This window comes from Neofelis nebulosa, chromosome X (genome assembly GCF_028018385.1).
Source record: "Neofelis nebulosa isolate mNeoNeb1 chromosome X, mNeoNeb1.pri, whole genome shotgun sequence".
Lineage (NCBI taxonomy): Eukaryota > Metazoa > Chordata > Mammalia > Carnivora > Felidae > Neofelis > Neofelis nebulosa.
The window spans coordinates 83,070,142-83,092,467 of NC_080800.1; the positions used below are offsets into that span (position 1 = coordinate 83,070,142).

The window sequence follows — 22,326 nt, forward strand, 5'->3', positions numbered from 1 at the left end:
TTCTTGCATAGAGCTAACAGACTATTACCTTTTCCTGATAGAATCTCTCTTAATAGAGACTGAAGGACAAGGCAACCATTGTGTAGTTTCAATGTTGGTTCTTCTCCTGGGCCTGTATTACAGGTTTTACTTTCTCCATTACCTCTTTGTTATTCAAAGTGGTAGATTTTTGATCTGTCTGCCTTATTCCCAGGAGGGTGGTCTCTCCGATGTAGTCTATGAAAGGGTCCATCTGAGATGACAGGAGGCTTCTGCTACATGTAAGGCCTTCTCTCCCAGTTAAGGGGGCCTGCCTATGCCTGCCTTCTTCTTCTGTTCAGGACTCATTTAACATGTCACTTCCTGAGAAAGAGCTTCACTGAAAACCCCATCCATAATAATCTCCGTTCCAGTCATTTTCTACTCAGGTGTTTATTTTCTTCAAAGCACAATTCCTCATATGACATTAATATGCTTATTAATTTCTTTGCCTACTAACTTCCAGTGTTCCCAAACCAGAATGAAAACTCCAGGGAGCCTGCCTGTCACATTCTCTGTGCTGTGTGCCCAGCGACATATAAATCACTAGAAAAATATTACTTAAATGAAAGAAGTGTTACTGATCTAACACGCTGGAGCAGATAGGCATTTAAAGTTGAGTAGCAGGAGTAGTTGACAACGAAATTAGACATCAGAGGATTCAAAAAATTTTAAGTTTTTGTTGTAAATCTAACAGCAATGCTTTTCATTTTTTTTTAAATTTTTTTAACGTTTATTTGTTTTTGAGACAGAGAGAGATAGAGCATGAACGGGGGAGGGTCAGAGAGAGGGAGACACAGAATCTGAAACAGGCTCCAGGCTCTGAGCTGTCAGCACAGAGCCCAACGCGGGGCTCGAACCCACGAACTGCGAGATCATGACCTGAGCTGAAGTCGGACGCTTAGCCGACTGAGCCACCCAGGCGCCCCCTATTTTACCAATCACTTAAAGGAGAATTTACATCAGTCTTTCCAAAACTCTTTCCAAAAATTGAAGGAGAAAGGACGCATCAAAACTCATTTTTTAAAAAAAAATTAGTTTTCTTAAAATTTACATCAAATTAGTTAGCATGTAGTGTAACAATGATTTCATGAGTAGATTCCTTAATGTCCCTTCCCTGTTTAGCTGACCCCCCTCCCACAACCCCTCCAGCAACCCTCTGTTTGTTCTCCATATTTGAGTCTCTTAAGTTTTGTCCCTATCCCTGTTTTTATATTATTTTTGCTTCCCTTCCCTTATGTTCATCTGTTCTCTGTCTTAAAGTCCTCATATGAGTGAAGTCATATGATATTTTTCTTTCTCTGACTAATTTCACTTAGCATTATACCCTCTCATTCCATCCACATAGTCGCAAGTGACAAGATTTCATTCTTTTTGATTGCCGAGTAATACTCCACTGTGTGTGTGTGTGTGTGTATATGTATATATATATATATATATATATATATATATATATATATATATGCGACATCTTCTATATCCATTAATCCATACATGGACATTGGGGCTCTTTCCATACTTTGGCTATTGTTGATAGTGCTGCTATAAACATGTGTTCCTTCGAAACAGCATACCTGTATCCCTTGGACAAATGCCTACTAGTGCAATTGCTGGGTCGTAGGGTAGTTCTATTTTTAATTTTTTGAGGAACCTCCTTACTGTTTTCCAGAAGGGCTGCACCAGCTTACATTCTCACCAAAAATGCAAAAGAGATCCTTTTTTCTCCGCATCCTCGCCACCACCTGTTGTTGCCTGAGTTGTTAATGTTAGCCATTCTGACAGGTGTAAGGTGGTATCTCATTGTGGTTTTGATTTGTATTTCCCTGATGATGAGTGATGTTGAGCATTTTTTCATGTGTCCATTGGCCATCTGGGTGTTTTCTTTGGAGAAGTGTCTATTCATGTCTTTTTCCCATTCCTTCATTGGATTATTTGTTTTTTGGGTGTTGAGTTCGATAAGTTCTTTATAGATTTTGGATACTAACCCTTTATCTGATATGTCGTTTGCAAATATCTTCTCCCATTCCATCGATTGCCTTTAAGTTTTTCTGATTGTTCCCTATGCCATGCAGCAGTTTATTAATTTATTTTTTTAATCTTGATGAGGTCCCAATAGTTCATTTTTGCTTTTGCTTCCCTTGCCTCGGAGACATGTTAAGTAAGAAGTTGCTGTGGCCAAGATCAAAGAGATTTTTGCCTGCTTTCTCCTCGAGGCTTTTGATGGCTTCCTGTCTTATATTTAGGTCTTCCATCCATTTTTTTTAATTTTTTTAATTTTTTTTAATTTACATCCAAATGAATTAGCATACAGTGTAACAATGATTTCAGGTGTAGATTCCTTAAGGCCCCTTACCCATTTAGCCCATCCCCCCTCCCACAAACCTTTCAGTAACCCTCTGATTGTTCTCCATAGTTAAGAGTCTCTTATCTTTTCTCCCCCTCCCTGTTTTTATATTATTTTTGTTTTCTTTCCCTTATGTTCATCTGTTTTGGGTCTTTCCCCCATTTTGAGTTTATTTTTGTGTATGATGTAAGAAAGTGGTCCCGGTTCATTTTTCTGCATGTCACTGTCCAGTTTTCCCAACACCACTTGCTGAAGAGACTGTCTTTATTCCACTGGGTATTCTTTCCTGCCTTGTCAAAGATTAGTTGGACATACGTTTGTGAGCCCATTTCTGTGTTCTCTATTCTGTTCCATTGATCTAAGTGTCTCTTTTTGTGCCAGTACCATACTGTCTTGATGATTACAGCTTTGTAGTATAGCTTGAAGTCCGGGCTTGTGATGCCTCCTGCTTTGGTTTTCGTTTTTGAGATTGCTTTGGCTATTCGGGGTCTTTTCTAGATCCATACAAATTTTAGGATTATTTGTTGTAGTTCTGTGAAGAAAGCGGTTGTTATTTTGACAGGGATTGCATTGAATATGTCGATTGTTTTGGGTAGTATTGACATTATAACAATATTTTTTCTTCCCATCCAGGAGCATGGCATCTTTTTCCATTTTTTTGTGTCTTCTTCAATTTCTTTCATCAGCTTTCTATAGTTTTCAGTGTATTGATTTTTCTCCCCTTTGGTTAGATTTATTCCAGGCTTTTTTTGTGTGTGGTTTTTGGTGCAATTGAAAATGGGATCAATTCCTTGATTTCTCTTTCTGTTGCTTCATTGTTGGTGTATAGGAATGCAACCGATTTCTGTGTGTTGATTTTATATCCTGCAACTTTGCTGAATTCATTAATCAGCTCTAGTAGTTTTCCAGTGGAATCTTTTGGGTTTTCCATATAGAGTATCATGTCATCTGTGAAGAGTGAAAGTTTGGCCTCCTCCTGGCCCATTTGGATGCCTTTTATTTCTTTGTGTTGTCTGATTGCAGAGGCTAAGACTTCCAATACTATGTTGAATAACAGTGGCGAGAGTAGACATCCCTGTCTTCTTCTTGACCTTAAGGGGAAAGCTTTCAGTTTTTCCCCATTGAGAATGATATTAGCGTTGGGTCTTTCATATACAGCTTTTATGATCTTGAGGTATGATCCTTCTATCCTTACTTTCTTGAGGGTTTTTATCAAGAAAGAATGCTGTAGTTTGTCAAATGCTTTCTCTGCCTCTACTGAGAGGATCCTATGGTTCTTGTCCTTTCTTTTATTGATGTGATAAATCACGCTAATTGTTTTGCGGATATTGACCCAGCCCTGCATCCCAGGTATAAATCCCACTTGGTTGTGTGAATAATGTTTTTAATGTACTGATGGAGCCGGTTGGCTAGTATCTTGTTGAGGATTTTTGCATCCATATTCATCAGGGAAATTGGTCTATAATTCTCTTTTTTAGTGGGGTCTCTGTCTGGTTTTGGAATCAAGGTAATGCTGGCTTCATAGAAAGAGTTTGGAAGTTTTCCTTCCTTTTCAATTCTTTTTTTTTGGAACAACTTCAAGAGAATAGGTGTTAACTCTTCCTTAAATGTTTGGTAGAAATCCCCGGTAAAGCCGTCTGACCCTGGACTTCTTGTCTTTTGGGGGGACTTTTGAATACTAATTCGACTTCATTACTGGTAATGGGTCTGTTCAAATTGTCTTTTTATTCCTGTTTCAGTTTTGGTAGTGTATATGTTTCTAGGAATCTGTCCATTTCTTCCAGATTGCCCATTTAATTTCCATATAATTGCTCATAATATTCCCTTATTGTTTTTATTTCTGTTGTGTTGGTTGTGATCTCTCCTCTCTCATTCTCGATTTTATTTATTTGGGTCTTTTCCTTTTTCCTTTTGATCAAACTAGCTAGTGGTTTATCAATTTTGTTAATTCTTTCAAAGAACCAGTTTCTGGTTTTATTGGTCTGTTCTAGTGTGTTTTTGGTTTCGATAGCATTGATTTATGCTGTAATCTTTATTATTTCCTGTCTTCTGCTGTTTTTGCGTTTTGTTTGCTGTTCTTTTTCCAGCTGTTTAAGGTGTAAGGTTAGGTTGTATATCTGAGATCTTTCTTCCTTCTTCAGGAAGGCCTGGATTGGTATATATTTCCCTCTTATGACCACCTTTGCTGCCTCCCAGAGATTTTGGACTGTGGTGTTATCATTTTCATTGGCTCCTATATACTTTTCAATTTCCTCTTTAACTTCATGGTTAGCCCATTCATTCTTTGGTAGGATGTTCTTCAGTCTCCAAGTATTTGTTATCTTTCCACATTTTTTCTTGTGGTTGATTTAGAGTTTCATAGCATTATGGTCTGAAAATATGCATGGTATGATCTTGAACTTTTTGTACTTGTTGAGGGCTGATTTGTGTCCCAGTGTGTGGTCTATTCTGGAGAACGTGCCATGTGCACTGGAGAAGAATGTATATTCCATTGCTTTTGGATGAAATTTCCTGAATATATCTGTTAAGTCCATCTGGTCCAGTGTGTCATTCAAAGCCATTGTTTTCTTGTTGATTTTTTTTTTTTAAATTTTTTTTTTCAACGTTTTTTATTTATTTTTGGGACAGAGAGAGACAGAGCATGAACGGGGGAGGGGCAGAGAGAGAGGGAGACACAGAATCGGAAACAGGCTCCAGGCTCCGAGCCATCAGCCCAGAGCCTGACGCGGGGCTCGAACTCACGGACCGTACCGCGAGATCGTGACCTGGCTGAAGTCGGCCGCTTAACCGACTGCGCCACCCAGGCGCCCCATCTTGTTGATTTTTTGATTAGATGATCTGTCCGCTGCTGTGAGTGGGGTGTTGAAGTCTCCTACTATTATGATATTACTATCGATGAGTTTCTTGATGTTTGTGATTAATTGATTTATATATTTGGGTGTCTTCACATTTGGCACATAAATGTTTACAATTGTTAGGTCTTCTTGGTGGATAGACCCCTTGATTATGATATAATGCCCTTCTGCATCTCTTGATACAATCTTTATTTTAAAGCCTAGATTGTCTGATATAAGTATGTCTACTATGGCTTTCTTTTGTTGACCATTAGCATGATAGATAGTTATCCATCCCCTTACTTTCGATCTCAAAGTGTCTTTAGGTCTAAAGTGGGTCTCTTGTAAACAGCATATAGATGGATCTTGTTTTCTGTTCCATTCTGTTACCCTATGTCTTCTGATTGGAGCACTGAGTCGACTGACATTTAGAGTGAGTACTGAAAGATATGAATTTATTACCATTATGTTGCTTGTAGATTTGGAGTTTCTGGTGGTGTTCTCTGGTCCTTTGTAATCTTTGTTGTTTTTGGTGTCTTTCTTTCTTTCTTTCTTTCTCTCTTTCTTTCTACTTTCATCTTTTCTCCCCTCAGAGAGTTCCCCTTAAAATTTCTTCCAGGACTGGTTTATTGCTCACAAACTCCTTTAAGTTTTGTTTGTCTGGGAAACTTTTTATTTCTCCTTCTATTTTGTTTTTTTTTTAATTTTTTTAACGTTTATTTATTTTTGAGACAGAGAGAGACAGAACATGAACAGGGGAGGGGCAGAGAGAGAGGGAGACACAGAATCTGAAACAGGCTCCAGGCTCTGAGCTGTCAGCACAGAGCCTGACGCGGGGCTCGAACTCACGGACCATGAGATCATGACCTGAGCCGAAGTCAGACGCTTAATCGACCAAGCCACCCAGGTGCCCCTCTCCTTCTATTTTGAATGACAGCCTTGCTGGCTAAAGAGTTCTTGGCCGTATATTTTTCTGATTCAGCACATGGAATATATCCTGCCACTCCTTTCTGGCCTGCCAGCTTTCTGTGGATAGGTCTCCTGCAAACCTGCTCTGTCTTTCCTTGTAGGTTAGGGACTTTTTTTTCCCTTGCTGCTTTCATGATTCTCTCCTTGCCTGAATATTTTGTGAATTTGACTATGGTATGGCTTGTTGATGGTCTAATGGTTTTTGTTGCATCTAATGGGAGTCCTCTGTGCTTCCTAGGTTTTGATGTCTGTGTCTTTCCCCAGATTAGGGACGTTTTCCACTATGATTTGCTCACATAACCCTTCTACCCCTATTTGTCTCTCTTCCTTTTCTGGGACCCCCCCTATGATTCTGATGTTGTTCCTTTTTAATTAGTCACTGATTTTTCCAATTCTTAAATTGTGCTCTTTTGCCTTAATCTCCCTGTTTTTTCTGCTTCATTATTCTCCATAAGTTTGTCCTCTATATCGCTGATTCTCTGTTCTGCCTCTCCATTCCTTGCCACTGTGGCATCCGTTAGAGAGTGCAGCTCATATATAGCATTTTTATTTCATCCTGACAAGATTTACTTCTTTTATCTCCGCAGAAAGGGATTCTAATCTATTTTCGACTCCAGCTAGTATTCTTATTATCGTGATTCTAAATTCTGGTTCAGACATCTTGCTTGTATCTGTGTTGGTTAAGTCCATGGCTGTCGTTTCTTCCTGCTTTTGTCTTCATGTCGCCATTTTGAAGGGAGAAAAGGAATTAATGAGGTAAGGAAATTAAAATGAACAATGTTAAAATTAAAAAAACATATGAAAATTAAAAAAAAAAGAGCAAACACATGCACACACACACACACACACAAATGGAATAAATGATGCTAGATACTAGGTGTGTTTTGGTCTGGGTGTTGAAAGGTGCTTGATAGATTAGAGAAAAAGGGGGAAAGGAAAAAAAAAGAAAGAAAAAGGAAATTGTTTGAAAATTTGAAAAAAAAAATGAATACATGAAGTAGACTAAAATGAAATGATGGAAGTAAAATAGAATTTGAAAAAATTTGCACAAAAGCAGAAAATGTAGTTGAAAAATATATTTTTAATAAAAACTGAAAGTAAAAATGAATTGCTTCTCTTTATGTATTCATGAAAAAGACAAGAAACAAAAAAGAGAAAAAAGAAAAAAAGAAAATGAAAAAGAAAGAAAGAAAATTGAATAGATGGTCCGGTGAACAGACTGAAATACGAATGAAGTTACTTCGTTTTCCCCTAGAAGTCAAACTATGAAGAATTTTATAGTCCATAAAGTAAGCAGGTGGAGAGATTTGTGTTCCTAAAGATCGAAGTTGGCCAAGTTGGGTGGGGCTTAGTGTAATGGCTCAATTCTCCACTAGACGGCGCTGCTTAGCCTACTGGGGTGGATTGTTGTGGCACTTGTAGGTGTATATGAACGTGCACGGAAGCGGTGAAAATGGCATCACCCAGCTACCCAGTCTCTAGTATAGGAACTCTGCTCTCCCTGATCAGCAGTTGCACACCCATCCTTTGTCTTCAGCTTCTGTCCACTCCCTGCTTTTACACTGTCCGTGACCAAGCCCCAGGCAGCACCTCCCTCCTGAGCTTTGTCTCAGATGGGGCTGCTTTTCCTGACCCCTTCTGAGGGACTGCGGCTTTGACTTTTTCTGCCCCTCTGCGGAGTGTCTTACTGAGCAATGGCCAGGTGCTGGCTGCACCCAGAAACGTTTGCGGGTCTGCACTGCTGCTGCTGCCCAGAGACTGCGGCCGGGTGCCAACCCACCTCAGAAAAAGTTCACGAGATAATGTAGCAGCAGCGCTTCAGGGCTTATGAAAAATCACAACACACATCTGGCACCAGGCTTCACCCTTAATGACCTTGTTCCAGCCCCAGTGAATGTGGTTGTTCTCCTGGGTCCATTGGGGCCTTGCTTTCGGAGGACTCACACAGCCTCTACCAGGTGTCTTCCCAGATGGGGAACCACCTCTCCCCATGTGGCCTGAAGAACCCTGGACTCCACTCTGCTCCTGGGGATTTGCCCTTCCCACCAGAGCACCGCCTGGTATCGAGCTGTGGAGTTTCAGACTCTGCACTCCCTCTGTTTATATTCTTAATGTAACTTAAACCCTCCCCTTTCTCCTTTCTCCCTTTTTAGTTCTGTCCCTGTGGCTGTTTCCACTTTTCCACTTTCTCCCCAGCTGTTTTGTGGGGGGCGTTTTTCCTGTATTCTCCCCCACACACCTTCTCCGTCCTCTCTCCACACGCAAAAGTGGCTCCTTGCCCTACGCTGCTTCCCTCTCCCCCAGTTCACCTCTCTGTGCCACGTACCTGCTGAATTCTTTGGTTCAGGTTGTGCATATTGTTGTGTTAATCCTCAGATCAGTTTTCTAGGTGTGCAGGATGGTTTAGTGTTGGTCTGGCTGTATTTCATGGATGCAAGACACAAAAAAAAATTCCATGCTTTTCTGCCATCTTGGCTCCTCTCTCAAAACTCATTTTTATGAGGTTGGCATGATCTTGATGCCAAAATTAGACAAAGATTCTACAAGAAAAGAAAACTAGAGACCAATATACCTGAGGAATTTTGATGGGATAATCCTCAACAAAATATTAGGAAACTCAATTCAACAACCCACTAAAAGTATTATATTGTATGACAAAGTAGGATTTATTCCTGGAATGCAGTGATAGTTTAAGGTAGGGAAACCAATCAGTGTAATACATCATATTAAACTGAATGAGGGACAAAAATCACATGATCTTCTGGAGGCAGGAAAAGCATTTTCAAAACTCAACACACTTTCATGTCAAAAACACTGCACACTAAAATTGTGAATAGAAGGAAGTTACAGAAATATAACAAAGACCATGTATGAAATGACCATAGCTAACATTATTCTCAACAGTGAAAAACTCAAAGTGTTCCCTAGGAACAAAGACAGGATACCCTCTTTTGTTACTTCTATTCAACAGAGGACTGGAAGTCCTAGCCAAAGCAATTAGGAAGGAAAATGAAATAAAATACATCCAATTTGGAAAGGAAGTAGTGAAATTATCTGTGTTCACAGATGACAGTATCTTGTATGTAGAAAACCCTAAACATTCCACAACTACCAAATACATTCAGCTAAGTTGCCCAACACAAAAGCAACACTGTTGTGTTTCTATGTACTAACAGTGAACAATTCAAAGAGTAATCCCATGTTATATAGCATCAAAAAGAATAAGATCCTTAGAATTAAACTTAACCAAGTGGTCAAAAGACTCGTACAGTGAAAACTTCTAAACCATGCTGAAAAGAATTAAAGAAAACATAAACAAATGGAAAGACATCCATGTTCGTGGATTGGAAGCTATGAATTGCTGAAATGTCCTTTCTACCTAACATGATCTACAGATTCAGTGCAATCCGTATCAAAAGACTTATGCCATACTGTTTTGATTACTGCAGCTTTGTAGCATACCTTGATATCTGGAATTGTGATACCTCCAACTTTGTTCTTTGCCAAAATTGTTTTGGCTATTTGGGGTCTTTTGTGGTTCTATACTAATTTTAGGATTGATTTTTCTGGTTCTGTAAAAAATGTTGTTGATATTTTGATAGGGATTGCATTAAGTCTATAGATTGCTTTGGGTAGTATGGACGTTTTAACAATATTGATTCTTCCAATATATGTGCATGAAAAGATGCTCAACATCAGTAATCATCATGGAAATGAAACTTAAAACCCGAATGGGATATCCACTTTATACCTGTCAGAATGGCTAAAATCAAGAACACAAGAAACAACAAGCGCTGGTGAGGATGTGGAGAAAAAGGAACCACTGTGGCAGGAACGCAAACTGGTGCAGCCACTGTGCAAAACAGTATGGACATTGCTCAAAAAAATTAAAAATAGAATTGCTATATGACCCAGAAATTCCACTACTGGGTATTTACCCAGAGAATACAAAAAACACTAACTGGAAAAGATATATGCATGTGTATATTTGTTGCAGCATTATGTACAATAGCCAAGATATGAAAGCAAGTCAAGTGTCCATTGATAGATGTATGGATAAAGAAGAGCTACACTATGAGAAAGAATGAAATATGGCCCTTTGTAGCAACGTGGATGGAACTGGAGAGTGTGATGTAAAGTGAAATAAGCCATACAGAGAAAGACAGATACCATATGGTTTCACTCTTATGTGGATCCTGAGAAACTTAACAGAAACCCATGGGGGAGGGGAAGGAAAAAAAAAGAGGTTAGAGTGGGAGAGAGTCAAAGCATAAGACACTCTTAAAAACTGAGAACAAACTGGGGGTTGATAGGGGGTGGGAGGGAGGGGAGGGTGGGTGATGGGTAGTGAAGAGGGCACCTTTTGGGATGAGCACTGAGTGTTGTATGGAAACCAATTTGACAATAAATTTCATATATTGATAAACAAAGAAGTGCTACACACACACACACACACACACACACACACACCATGCAAAGGAATACTATTCAGCCATAAAAAAGAATGAAGTCTTGCCATTTCCAGTGACATGGGTGGACCTAGAGGGTATAATGCTAATCGAAATAAGCTAGTCCAGAGAAAGAAAAATAACATGATTTCACTCATAGGTGGAATTTAAGAAGCAAAACAAAGGAACAAACAAATAAAAAAAGAGACAAACAAACAAACAACAGACCCTTAAATAGAGAGAAAAAACAGATGGTTGCTCTAGGGGAGGTGGGAGGGGGGATGGGTGAAATAGGTCATGGGGATTAAGAGTACACTTGTCTTGATGAGCACTGAGAAACATACAGAATTGTTAAATCATTACATTGTATAGCGGATACTGTATAACACTGCATGATAATTGTATGTCAGTTTTTAATATGGCATTTTTTTGCAGAAATAGAAAAAATATTTTCCTAAGACTCATATGGAATTTCAAAGACTCCTCTCTGATAGTGAAAACAGTCTTGAAACAGGTGTACAAAGCTGTAGGCCTCACACTTCCTGCTTACAAATATATGACAAAGGCACAGTAATCAAAATAGTATGGTAATGGCATGAAGACAAATATATAAACCAATAGAACAGATTAGATAACCCAGAAATAAACCCTCATGTGTATGATTAAATGATCTCTGACAAGGTTGCCAAGGCTATGGAAAGCAGAAAGTATAGTCTCTTCGATATATGGTGTTGAGCAAACTGGGTATCCGCATGCAAAAGACTGAAGTTGGAGCTGTATCGTCCTTCCACCATATACAAAAGGTAATTTAAAATGGACTAAAGATTGAAATCTAAGATTTGAAACTATAAAAATCTTAGAAGAATACATGGGGGAGAATCTTCATGACATTTGATTTGGTAATGATTTCTTGAGTATGACGCCAAAATCATTGGCAACAAAAGCAAAAGTAGTCAAATATGACTACATCAAAATTTAAAACTTCTGCACAGCAAAAGAAACACTGAAGGGGTTGAAGAGGCAAGCTATGGAATAGGAGAAAATATTGGCAGAAAATATTGGTAGACCATTTATAAAAGGTAAATATCTAGTATATCTGATATATATATATATATATATATATATATATATTATATGTACTATGCTATATATACTATATATATATATATATATATATATATATATACACAGATGTCCTACCAGTCAACGACAGGAACAGCAGCAACAAAAACTCTAAATGATCCAATTAAAGCATGGGAAAAAGATTTGTATAGACTTTTCTCTTAAGCAGATATACAAATGGATAGCAAGTATATGAAAATATGTGCAACATCTCTGACAACCAGGGAGATGCAAATCAAAACTGAATGTGATGTTACTTCACAACCGTTAGGATGGCCAATCTCAAATAAAACAGAAAACAACAGGTGTAGGCTAGGATGTAAAGAAAATGGAACCTCTGTGCACTGTCGATGGAAATGTAAACTGGTGAAGCCGCTATGGAAAACCTCATTGAGGCACCTCAGCAAACTAAAAATAGAATGATCACGTGATCCAGCAATCCCACTTCTGGTATATATCCAAAAGAACTGAAAATGGGTTCTCAAAGAGATACTTGCAAACTCATATTCATCACGGCATTGTTCCCAGTAACAAAGAGGTGGAAGCAACCCAAAATGTCCATCATAGAATGAATGGATTTCAAAAGCGGTATATACCTACAATGGATTATTATTCAGCCTTAAAACAAAAGGAAGTTCTGTCATATGCTACAACATGGATGGACCTTGAGGACATTATTTAAGTTAAACATGTCAGTCACAAAAAGGCACATGCATGATCCCAGTAGTATGATATATCTAGAGTAGTCAAACTCGTAGAAACAGAAAGTAGAATGGCAGTTGCCAGGGGCTTAGGGAGGGAGAAAAGAGAAATTGTTGTTCAATGGCCATATAGTTGTAGTTTTGCAAGTTGAAACATTTAAGAGGCCTTCTGCACAACAAGATTCATAAGGAAACAGTATTGTAAAGCTAAAAGGATAAGATACTAAATTTTAAGTTATGTTTTTATACCACAATTTAAAAAAGAAATGTCTATAAGAAAGACGCAGTCCAATAAATAAACAGGCAAAAGATTTGAACATAACTCCATCAAAGAAGACATGAGAATAGCAAATAAGCACACAAAAATATACTCAATACCATCAATCATTAGGGAAATGTAAATTAAAACTGCAGTGAGGTACCTTTGCAACCTCTTGTAAATAGCCACAATTGAAAAGCCTGACCATAGCAAACATCAGCAAAGTTGTGGAGGGTGGACCTCTCATACGCTACTGGTAGGACAAAAATGGTAGAACCACTTTGAAAAACTGTTGGGCAGTTTCTTACAATGTTAACCTTACATCTACCATATCATCAAGCCATTGCAGTTCTAGCATTTGTCCTAGAGAAAGAAAGTATGTGTCCATGTAAAGACCCACACACAAGCGTTCCTAGTAGCTTTTTTTACCAGAGCCCCCAAATGGAAACCACCAAATATCTATCAACAAGTGAATGGATATAACATTTTGTGGTATATTCATATACCAGAATACTACTCAGCTATAAAAGTGAAGGAACTCCTGACATATACAATAATATGGAAAAATCTATAAATAAATAGGCTGAAGGAAAGTAGGAAGACCTCCCCTAATAACATAATACAACCTTTATGGTTCCATTGACTCCATTTAAACAGAATTCTAGGAAATAAAAAATAATCTATAGTGGCAGAATATCAGTGGTTGCCTGGGGACAGAGCAAGTTGTGAGTTGTGGCAGAGGAGTAAGGAGAGAAAGCCTTACAGTACAGAACTGAAAATGTTATATCCTGGGAAAATAACCATAGTGCTCTTTAAGAATGCCTGGTTGTTTTAGGGAATGTGGCTGGGTATTACTACAGCAGCGAAAATTCTATGGTAATTATTATTTTAGAAATTATCATATTCTCATAACTGACAATTTCTAAGTAACACTTGCAAGCTTTCTGGATTTAAAAAGTTGATTGCAAAATGGATAAAATGTGGCTGTCAGGGAGAAATCCATGCTAAAATCTCCACTTGCCATGCAGAGCTTCTAACCAACTGCATATATCAAATCCATCTGAGAGAAACATAGGAATCTCTGAATAATATTTATAAAATGAGGACAATGTAGGTACATTCATTCCAAATGCATATTGAAGATCAAATTCCTTCTTCAAGTAGGACAATTCATTCCTTTCAGCAAAAGCTGGAATCTCTAAGATGGGGCTCAAGGGCTGCTACACAGCACATAGCTGCTGGTGGAATGAAATTTCACCTGCTAAACTTCTTCTCCATGATGAGATTAAAGTACCTTCTCTACTTTAAGGCTCATGTGTGAACCTCACAGGAGAAATTCCACAACATGCTTTTTTTTTTCAGATCTATGAACTCATTTGATCCAGGCATCATATCCTAATAAAAATGTGAGGACCGCTGCCCTTGAATCTGGAGAAGCTTCAGCAGCCATCAGGACACAGAAACTCAGGACCTGTCTCCATCAGGCTCTTTATATGAGCTCTTCCACTGGCATGAAGAGATGTACATGGAGGGAGAGAGAGAGAGACAGAGAGAGAGAGAGAGAGAGAGAGAGAGAGAGATCCAGCAATCACCACGCTTTGCTGATGTAACTTGGTACTGGGAGCTGTGTGAGGCACTGGATTAGTGACAATGATACAATGATACAACATAACAGGGACATGTTATAATGGACTTCTCACGAGGCCTTTTTCTTCATCTTCCCTCATCTACCTCCTAACTACAAAGTTGAAAAGGAATAGGGAGTGGCCTAAATTCATACAGGCATTCATGATCCTGCAATAACCACAAGGGCAGAAGCTTGCTCATGTGTATCACTGAACGTTCTCAGCGATCGTGTGGGTGCAGCATTCTCATCCCTGTTTTGCAGAAGGAGAAGCTGAGGTTCATAAAGAGTCAGTCACCCTGCCTTTTAAAAAAGAAAATAGTTCCAGGACACCCCTGTAATTGGACACTACACTTACTGGAGCCAGGTGGGACCCCAAAAGCCATTTCATCTCCCTAAGAGATGGCCAGGACATTGAGTCCCAAAGGAAGAAAGAGGTGAATGGATCTAAGATCCCTTTGTCTCCCCACACCCCAAGTCGACTCATCCACCACAGTAAGACACTCACAGTTTCTTCTGAGACCCAAATAACTGAAGACAGGACCTGCTCTTCTCCATGGCCATGTCTGTCTGTAAAGTCATGATGAAAAGTCCTCATGTTCACCATAATAACATTAGGTTTCTATGGCAACCATGATTCACTGACTTGTTCTCTGTATCAGAAGTATCTTGGCATTGCCCTAGGTCCCTAACCCTTTGCTGAAAACACAACACCTTGGCTCTTCACACCACTGACTGCAAGAGCATACTAGAGGCACTAGATTTGGACCCAGGCAATTGGCAGAACTCTGCTCAGTGTTGTGAAGCAAAACATTTCCCTGTTGTCAAGGATTTTGTGTGGTTTAAAAAAACAGACACTATGATATGCTAAATGAAATAAGTCAAATAAGACAAATACCATATGATTTTACTTACATGTGGCATCTAAAACAAACAAACAAACAAACACTTGAACTCCTAAGTATGAAGGACAGATTAGTGGTTAGCAAAAGCAGTGGTGGTACAGGGGGAGGGGAAGGAGGAGTTGGGTGAAAATGGTCAAAAAAATACAAACTTCCAGCTATAAAATAAAGAAGTCTTGGGATGTAATGTATAGCATCGTGACTATAGTTTACAATGCTGTATGATATATATGAAAGTTGCTAAGACAGTAAATCCTAAAGGTTTTCATCACACGGAAAAAATTTTTTGTAACTATGTGAGTTGATGGATGTTAACTTTATGTGATGATCATTTTGAAGTATATTTGTATGTTAAGTCGCTATGCTGCATGCTGTAAACTTATACAGTGTTGTGTGAAAAAAAAACCCCAAAAAACAAAAAAGAGACACTATGAGAGTATTATCAGTACACAGAGACCCAGTGAGGTAATCTACGGTTTTTGCCCTCTGACAGCAAACTTGAACTTCCTATGGAGTTGCACCAGAAGGTTCATTGTGTCTTGTCTCTTCTCTGACGTTAAAGTTGATGGCTGGGTTTGAGTGTTCTCAGCCTGATACATCTAGTATAACATTTCCATCTCCTTTTTACCACATGATTTTTGCAGTCTGAAGATAGTTGCCAGAACTGCATTTCATTAAAGGTTGCAAAAGGGCGCTATTCTAGTTCTATAATTACCTCTTCATTTATTAGCTGGAATCCATATATACAAGAAACTTCCTTTCATCGGCTATTAGATCACGCTGCATATGGTATGCACAAGAAGGGTAAGATGACTGCTTAATTCTCTGGCAACATTTCCACTTTTCACAATAATGAGTTGTTTCTCTAGGAGCCTCTAAAGATGAGCAATGAGCTTGTTTTGTTTTGTTTTGTTTTGCTTTGCTTTTAGACTGTCATGCGGAGTTCGTAAATATTTGTATGTGTGTTGTGTTTTGATCCATTGTAGTCATTATTTTATTTGATGCTCAAATTGTTCTATGTTTGGCCAGTGGGAGCCTCTTTAGGTTGGCCTCTGATTGGTTTTGACATGTTTTCAGGAATGATAGTTTGGTCCAGACTCTCCTGTGAAAAACTCTACCCCAGACCTGGAACCCACCATTTCTCCAAGGAATCCTGGCTTTCTTTCAGTGGGAAATTATTTTAGAGGAATCAGCCTGGGTACTAGAATTGCTCAGTACTACTGGATTGATCACTGTTTCTGACCTTCTCAGTTCATGGAGCCAGTAAATATGTATTATATTTTTCAGAAAATATACATCATAAGCTTCCATCTTTGCTATTCCTCTAACCCTGGAATAACTAAATTTTGAGTGTCTTTTAAATTTAATAAATTTAAATATAAATAGCCATGCATGACTAGTAGATACCGTATTGGAATGCAGCATCTCTACACACATTTCTGCACCTTTCTTTTTTCACTTAACAGTATAACCTAGAGAACACTGCATAACAGTAAAGAGATGGAGTCTCTATTGTTTTCATAGTGACATAGTACTCTCTAGTATGGATGTATGTTGGATTATTCAACTATCTACCTATTGGTGGACATTAGTCTTGTTTCTAGTCTTCTGCTGTCAGGAATTGTTCTATGTGGAATGGCCTTATGCTTATGGGCATCAAGTTATCACAATACCATTTTGTAAATAATCTGTGATATATCTGCTGATTGGAAATACTGTCTTAATTATATTTTAAATTCTCAAATGTAGTTGGTTGTAAGTATTCTTTGTACTGTTTTATTAATCTTTCTGTCTATTCATGGAAAATGCCACACTCTTTTATAGTGCATATTCTATGCTTTAGTATCTGTTAGGACTACCTGTTATCCCCTCCCATGATACTTCTTTTCCAGAATGTATTGATTATGCTTGATGCTTATTCTGCCCAATGTATTTGGTAATTAACTTGTCTAAACCCATTTCAAAAAACAAAAACAAAAACAAAAACAAAAACAAAAACAAAAACTAATGAATGCTAAAGTTTATATGGAGAAGCAAAAGCCCAGAATAGCCAACACAATATTGAAGGAGAACTACAAAGTTAGAGGGCTGAAGATACCCAACTTCAAGACTTACTATAAATCTACAGCAATCTAGACAGTGTAATTTTGACAAAGTCATAGAAAATTATATCAAATGGAGGGGCACAGAAGTAGACCTACATGAATGTAGTCAACCAATCTTTGACAAAGGAGCAAAGGCAATACAATGGGTAAAAATTGTCTCTTCAAAAATAGTGCAGGAACAAAAAGACATCCACATACAAAACAATAAAAATCTAGATACAGACCTTATGCTCTTCATAAAAGTTAACTTAAAATGGATCACAGACATAAATGTAAAATGCAAAACTATAAGCCTTCTTGAAGATAACATAGGAGAATAACTAGATGACCTTAGGTATGGTGATGGCTTTTCAGATAAAATTCAGAAGTCACTATTCATGAAATAAATAACCGATATGTTGGACTTTATTAAAATGAAAACGTCCGCTCTGTGAAAAACAATGTCAAGAAAATTAGAAAACATGCCACCGTCTGGGAGAAAGTATTTGCAAAAGACACATGTGACAAAGGACTGCTATCAAAAATATACAAAGAACTCTTAAAGCTCAACCATAAGAAACAAATAGCCTGATTACAAAAATGGGCCAAAGATCTTAACAGACACCTCATCAAAGAAGATAGGTAGATGGTAGATGAGCCTATGAAAGATGAGTCACATCATATGTCATCAGGAAAATGCAAATTAAGACAACAGTGAAGTACCACTATGCACTTACTAGAATGGCCAAAATCCGGAACACCGAAAACACCAAACGTTGGCAAGGATGTAGAGCAAAAATAACTCTTCTTCATTGCTGGTGGGAATGCAAAATAGTACAGCCACTTTGTAAGACAGTTTGGTGGTTTCTTACAAAACTAGACATCCTCTAACCATACTACCTAACGATCATGTACCTTGTTTATTTATCCAAAGAAGTTAAAAACTTATGTCTACGCAAAAACCTGTACACAGATGTTTGTAGAATTTTTATTCACAATTGCCAAAACTTGGAAGCAATCAAGTTTCTGAAGATGTCCTTCAGTTTGTGAGTAGATAAACTATGATACATCCAGACAATGGCATATTTATTTATTCGGTGCTAAAAAGAAATGAGATATCAAGCCATGAAAAATCATGGAAGAACCTTAAATATATATTACTAAGTGAAAGTAGCCATCTGAAAAGTGTAGGATTACAATTATGTGACAGTGTGGAAAAGGCAAAACTATGGACTCAATGTAAAGGCTGACAGTGTGTGTGTGGAGGGAGTGAGAAATGAATAGACAGAGCACAGAGGACTTTTACAGCAATAAAAATTCTGTGTGTGATATTATAGTGATAGAAATGTGTCATTATATATTAGTCTAAATCCACGTAATGTACAACACCAATGGTGAGCCTGAGGTCAAATTATGGGTACTGGGTGATTATGGTGTGCCAATGTAGGTTCATCAGTGGTTAAAAAAAAAAGTATCATTCTGGTGAAAGATGATAATGAGGGTGATTATGCATGTGTGAGGGCAGAAAGTATTTGGAAAATCTCTACCTTCCTCCAGATTTTGTTGTAAGCCTAAAATTACTTTTTTAAAAAAAAATATGCGTTTAAAAAATGAAGTCAAGAAATTTCTCAGGGAGGAGAGCTTGTGTTTTTACTAACTAAAGTAATACCCCCCCCCCGATAAAATAAATAAATAAAACAAAATAAGTGCAGATTTATGTGTGGAAGCTGGCCTTGTAGGGAGTGCAGTCTTTCTTACGAGTTGAAGTCATGAACACCAGTTGCAATATTTATTTCAGGTTTTGACCTTCGGCCAACACATTACCTATAAGCAGGGGAGGTCAGGGGTTTTTCTTACTGGGATTATAAACAAGGGCCTGGGAATGTGTAAAGCTTTCCTCATAAGTCCCCATCTCCTTACAAGCCACTGATGGTTGGTGTCTATTAAATCAAAATACATATGCTGTTTTAATGAGGACTTGAGGCAACTCTTACTCAATAAGAGGTCAGAGTGTACAGCTGCTTCCACTGCCACCTTTGTAGGCTGAGTCATCACTAGAGCATGAGGAGGAAAGCAGTAGCCACAGTGGAGTGCCCAGACCCAAAGCTGACATCACAAAGTGTTTCTCTATCTTGGGAGCTCAGAGAGGAGCCAACAAGAGCAATGTTACAATTGTTTTTTATTTATTTATTTATTTTTTAATATATGAAATTTACTGTCAAATTGGTTTCCATACAACACCCAGTGCTCATCCCAAAAGGTGCCCTCCTCAATACCCATCACCCACCCTGCCCTCCCTCCCACCCCCCATCAACCCTCAGTTTGTTCTCAGTTTTTAACAGTCTCTTATGCTTTGGCTCTCTCCCACTCTAACCTCTTTTTTTTTTTTTTCCCTTCCCCTCCCTCATGGGTTTTTGTTACGTTTCTCAGGATCCACATAAGAGTGAAACCATATGGTATCTGTCTTTCTCTGTATGGCTTATTTCACTTAGCATCACACTCTCCAGTTCCATCCACGTTGCTACAAAAGGCCATATTTCATTCTTTCTCATTGCCACGTAGTATTCCATTGTGTATATAAACCACAATTTCTTTATCCATTCATCAGTTGATGGACATTTAGGCTCTTTCCATAATTTGGCGATTGTTGAGAGTGCTGCTATAAACATTGGGGTACAAGTGCCCCTATGCATCAGTACTCCTGTATCCCTTGGATAAATTCCTAGCAGTGCTATTGCTGGGTCATAGGGTAGGTCTATTTTTAATTTTCTGAGGAACCTCCACCAAAACCTTAGAGGAGAAAGCAGGAAAAGACCTCTCTGATCTCAGCCGTAGCAATCTCTTACTCGGCACATCCCCAAAGGCAAGGGAATTAAAAGCAAAAGTGAATTACTGGGACCTTATGAAGATAAAAAGCTTCTGCACAGCAAAGGAAACAACCAACAAAACTAAAAGGCAACCAACGGAATGGGAAAAGATATTTGCAAATGACACATCGGACAAAGGGCTAGTATCCAAAATCTATAAAGAGCTCATCAAACTCCACACCCGAAAAACAAATAACCCAGTGAAGAAATGGGCAGAAAACATGAATAGACACTTCTCTAAAGCAATGTTACAATTGTGAAAGAAGGTCGGGCTCAGAAAAAGGAGGAGGATTTCTGGCTATGGCCACTGAGAGGACTGGCAGCTCCTGTCTCCAAAAAAGCAACTATGATGCTGGACAACATTTTATTAACCAGCCATTTCCATGCCTTGGAAAGTGACCAGAGGTGTACAATAATCTGAATGCTTTGAAAACTGCTGAACTTTACATAAAATAGTGGGATTCTGTGATGTTTGGGTGGGGCTGCTCCCATTCCATCTCATTCCATCCTCCAGCTTGATAGGTATGGAATTCTACAGTGTGGCAGGTCAGGAGGAACAGGAGGTTTTCTGCTGTGCTTAAAGGGATTGGCTGAATTTGGGAAGCTGTTGGTGGCATTGATTATCTCTGAAGTGGATAGGTGGGACCTGTAATGACTCTGCTAGCCTGAGCTTCTGGTCATGGTTGCAGTGAGCATATTCCTGGCTGCAGCTACATGAATGCATAGCAGAGATAAGAAAGGGCCCAGTTATCCAAACACTCCTGACTAGTGGTGAGTTGACCTTGATGTTTCCAGGGCCTGAATGGAGCCTCAGAGGAGGATCTGGGGCCCAAACTTGAGCATCGGACACACAATCGGTCGTCCATTGCCCCAAACCCTATGCCTGTCCCACACCCTAACAGACTCCCTCAACTCAGCCCTCCAGTCACTGGACTGGTGTCGGTTCAGCTCCTGAACCTTCCTGGGATCTAACCATATCCCTAGCCAAGGCTCTTTCCTTATGGGGGCCCAATTCCTAGGTCTGAGAACAGAATGGATTTGGAGCCCAGAACCGGTGCAAGATTATTGAGCTGGAACCTGGAAAGTCATCATGCCATCTCTAAAGCAGGGATGGAGCTGCACAAGGGGGATGCTGAGGTCAAAGCTAAGCTTGGCCCACACCAGAGGCTGGCACTTGAACCCAAATACTGAGCCTGACCTGCATCCTAACCTGAACCCAAAGACTGAGCCTGACCCGCATCCTAACCTGTGCCCTCAACTCAGCCCTCTGGGGAGACCACTGCACTGCTGGGGGTCCAGGTCATGTCCCCTCTTGAGACCTAACCCAAACCTTAGCCATGGCCCCAGCCCTGAGAGCGCCAAGCATTCACAGACAGAGGAGATGTGACAAGAACCCAGAAATTTGAATGTGCTCCCCTACCCACACACAGATATAATGACAGAGCACAGAAGCCTTACTGGCTGGAGTTGTTGGAGCACATACTCTATCCAATCATTTATTCATCCTTAGACTACACAGAACCAGTGGATGCCCTTAATAAGACAGACCTATAAATAGAAGCAAGAACAAAACTGAGCAAGACATGCTCTTATATGTGCACAAAAGTACACACACACACACACACACACACACACACACACACACTAAACAAGGCATCATCTGCTGTATTTAACAAAGGAGGAAGCAAATTTCAAAGGTTTCTTCCAGACATATGGCTAAACAAACAAACGATATAGATCTAGCAACAGCAAAATTGTTGAAAAATATCAGAAGCCAGAGTTGCAAACATGTATTATGTAGAAGGTCTAGTTTTCAAAAATATTGCAAGACATACAAATGAGGAAAAGGTGAACACATTAATCAGCTTGGGCACTCATCACAACATACCATAGGCTGGGTGACTTAAACAACAAACATGCATTTTTTTTTTTTGCAGTTATGGAGGCTGGAAGTCCAAGACCAGGATTCCAGCACAGTTGGTATGTGGGGAGAGCTCTCTTCCTGGCTTATACATGGCTGTCTTCTTGTTGAGCCCTCAGTTGGCAGAGAGGGAGAGAGAGAGAGAGGGCAAGATCTCTAGTATTTCCTCTTCTAAAGACACTAATCCCATCATAAGGGTCATACCCCTATGACCTCATTCAATCCTAATGAGC

At 39.1% G+C, this 22,326-nt stretch overlaps 1 pseudogene; it reads left to right on the forward strand.

Annotated features, from left to right (window-relative positions):
• The window catches only part of LOC131502109 (NADH dehydrogenase [ubiquinone] 1 beta subcomplex subunit 5, mitochondrial-like), a 45,688-nt pseudogene extending 24,325 nt beyond the window's left edge, over positions 1-21,363 (forward strand).
• Positions 21,364-22,326: the final 963 nt, after the last annotated feature.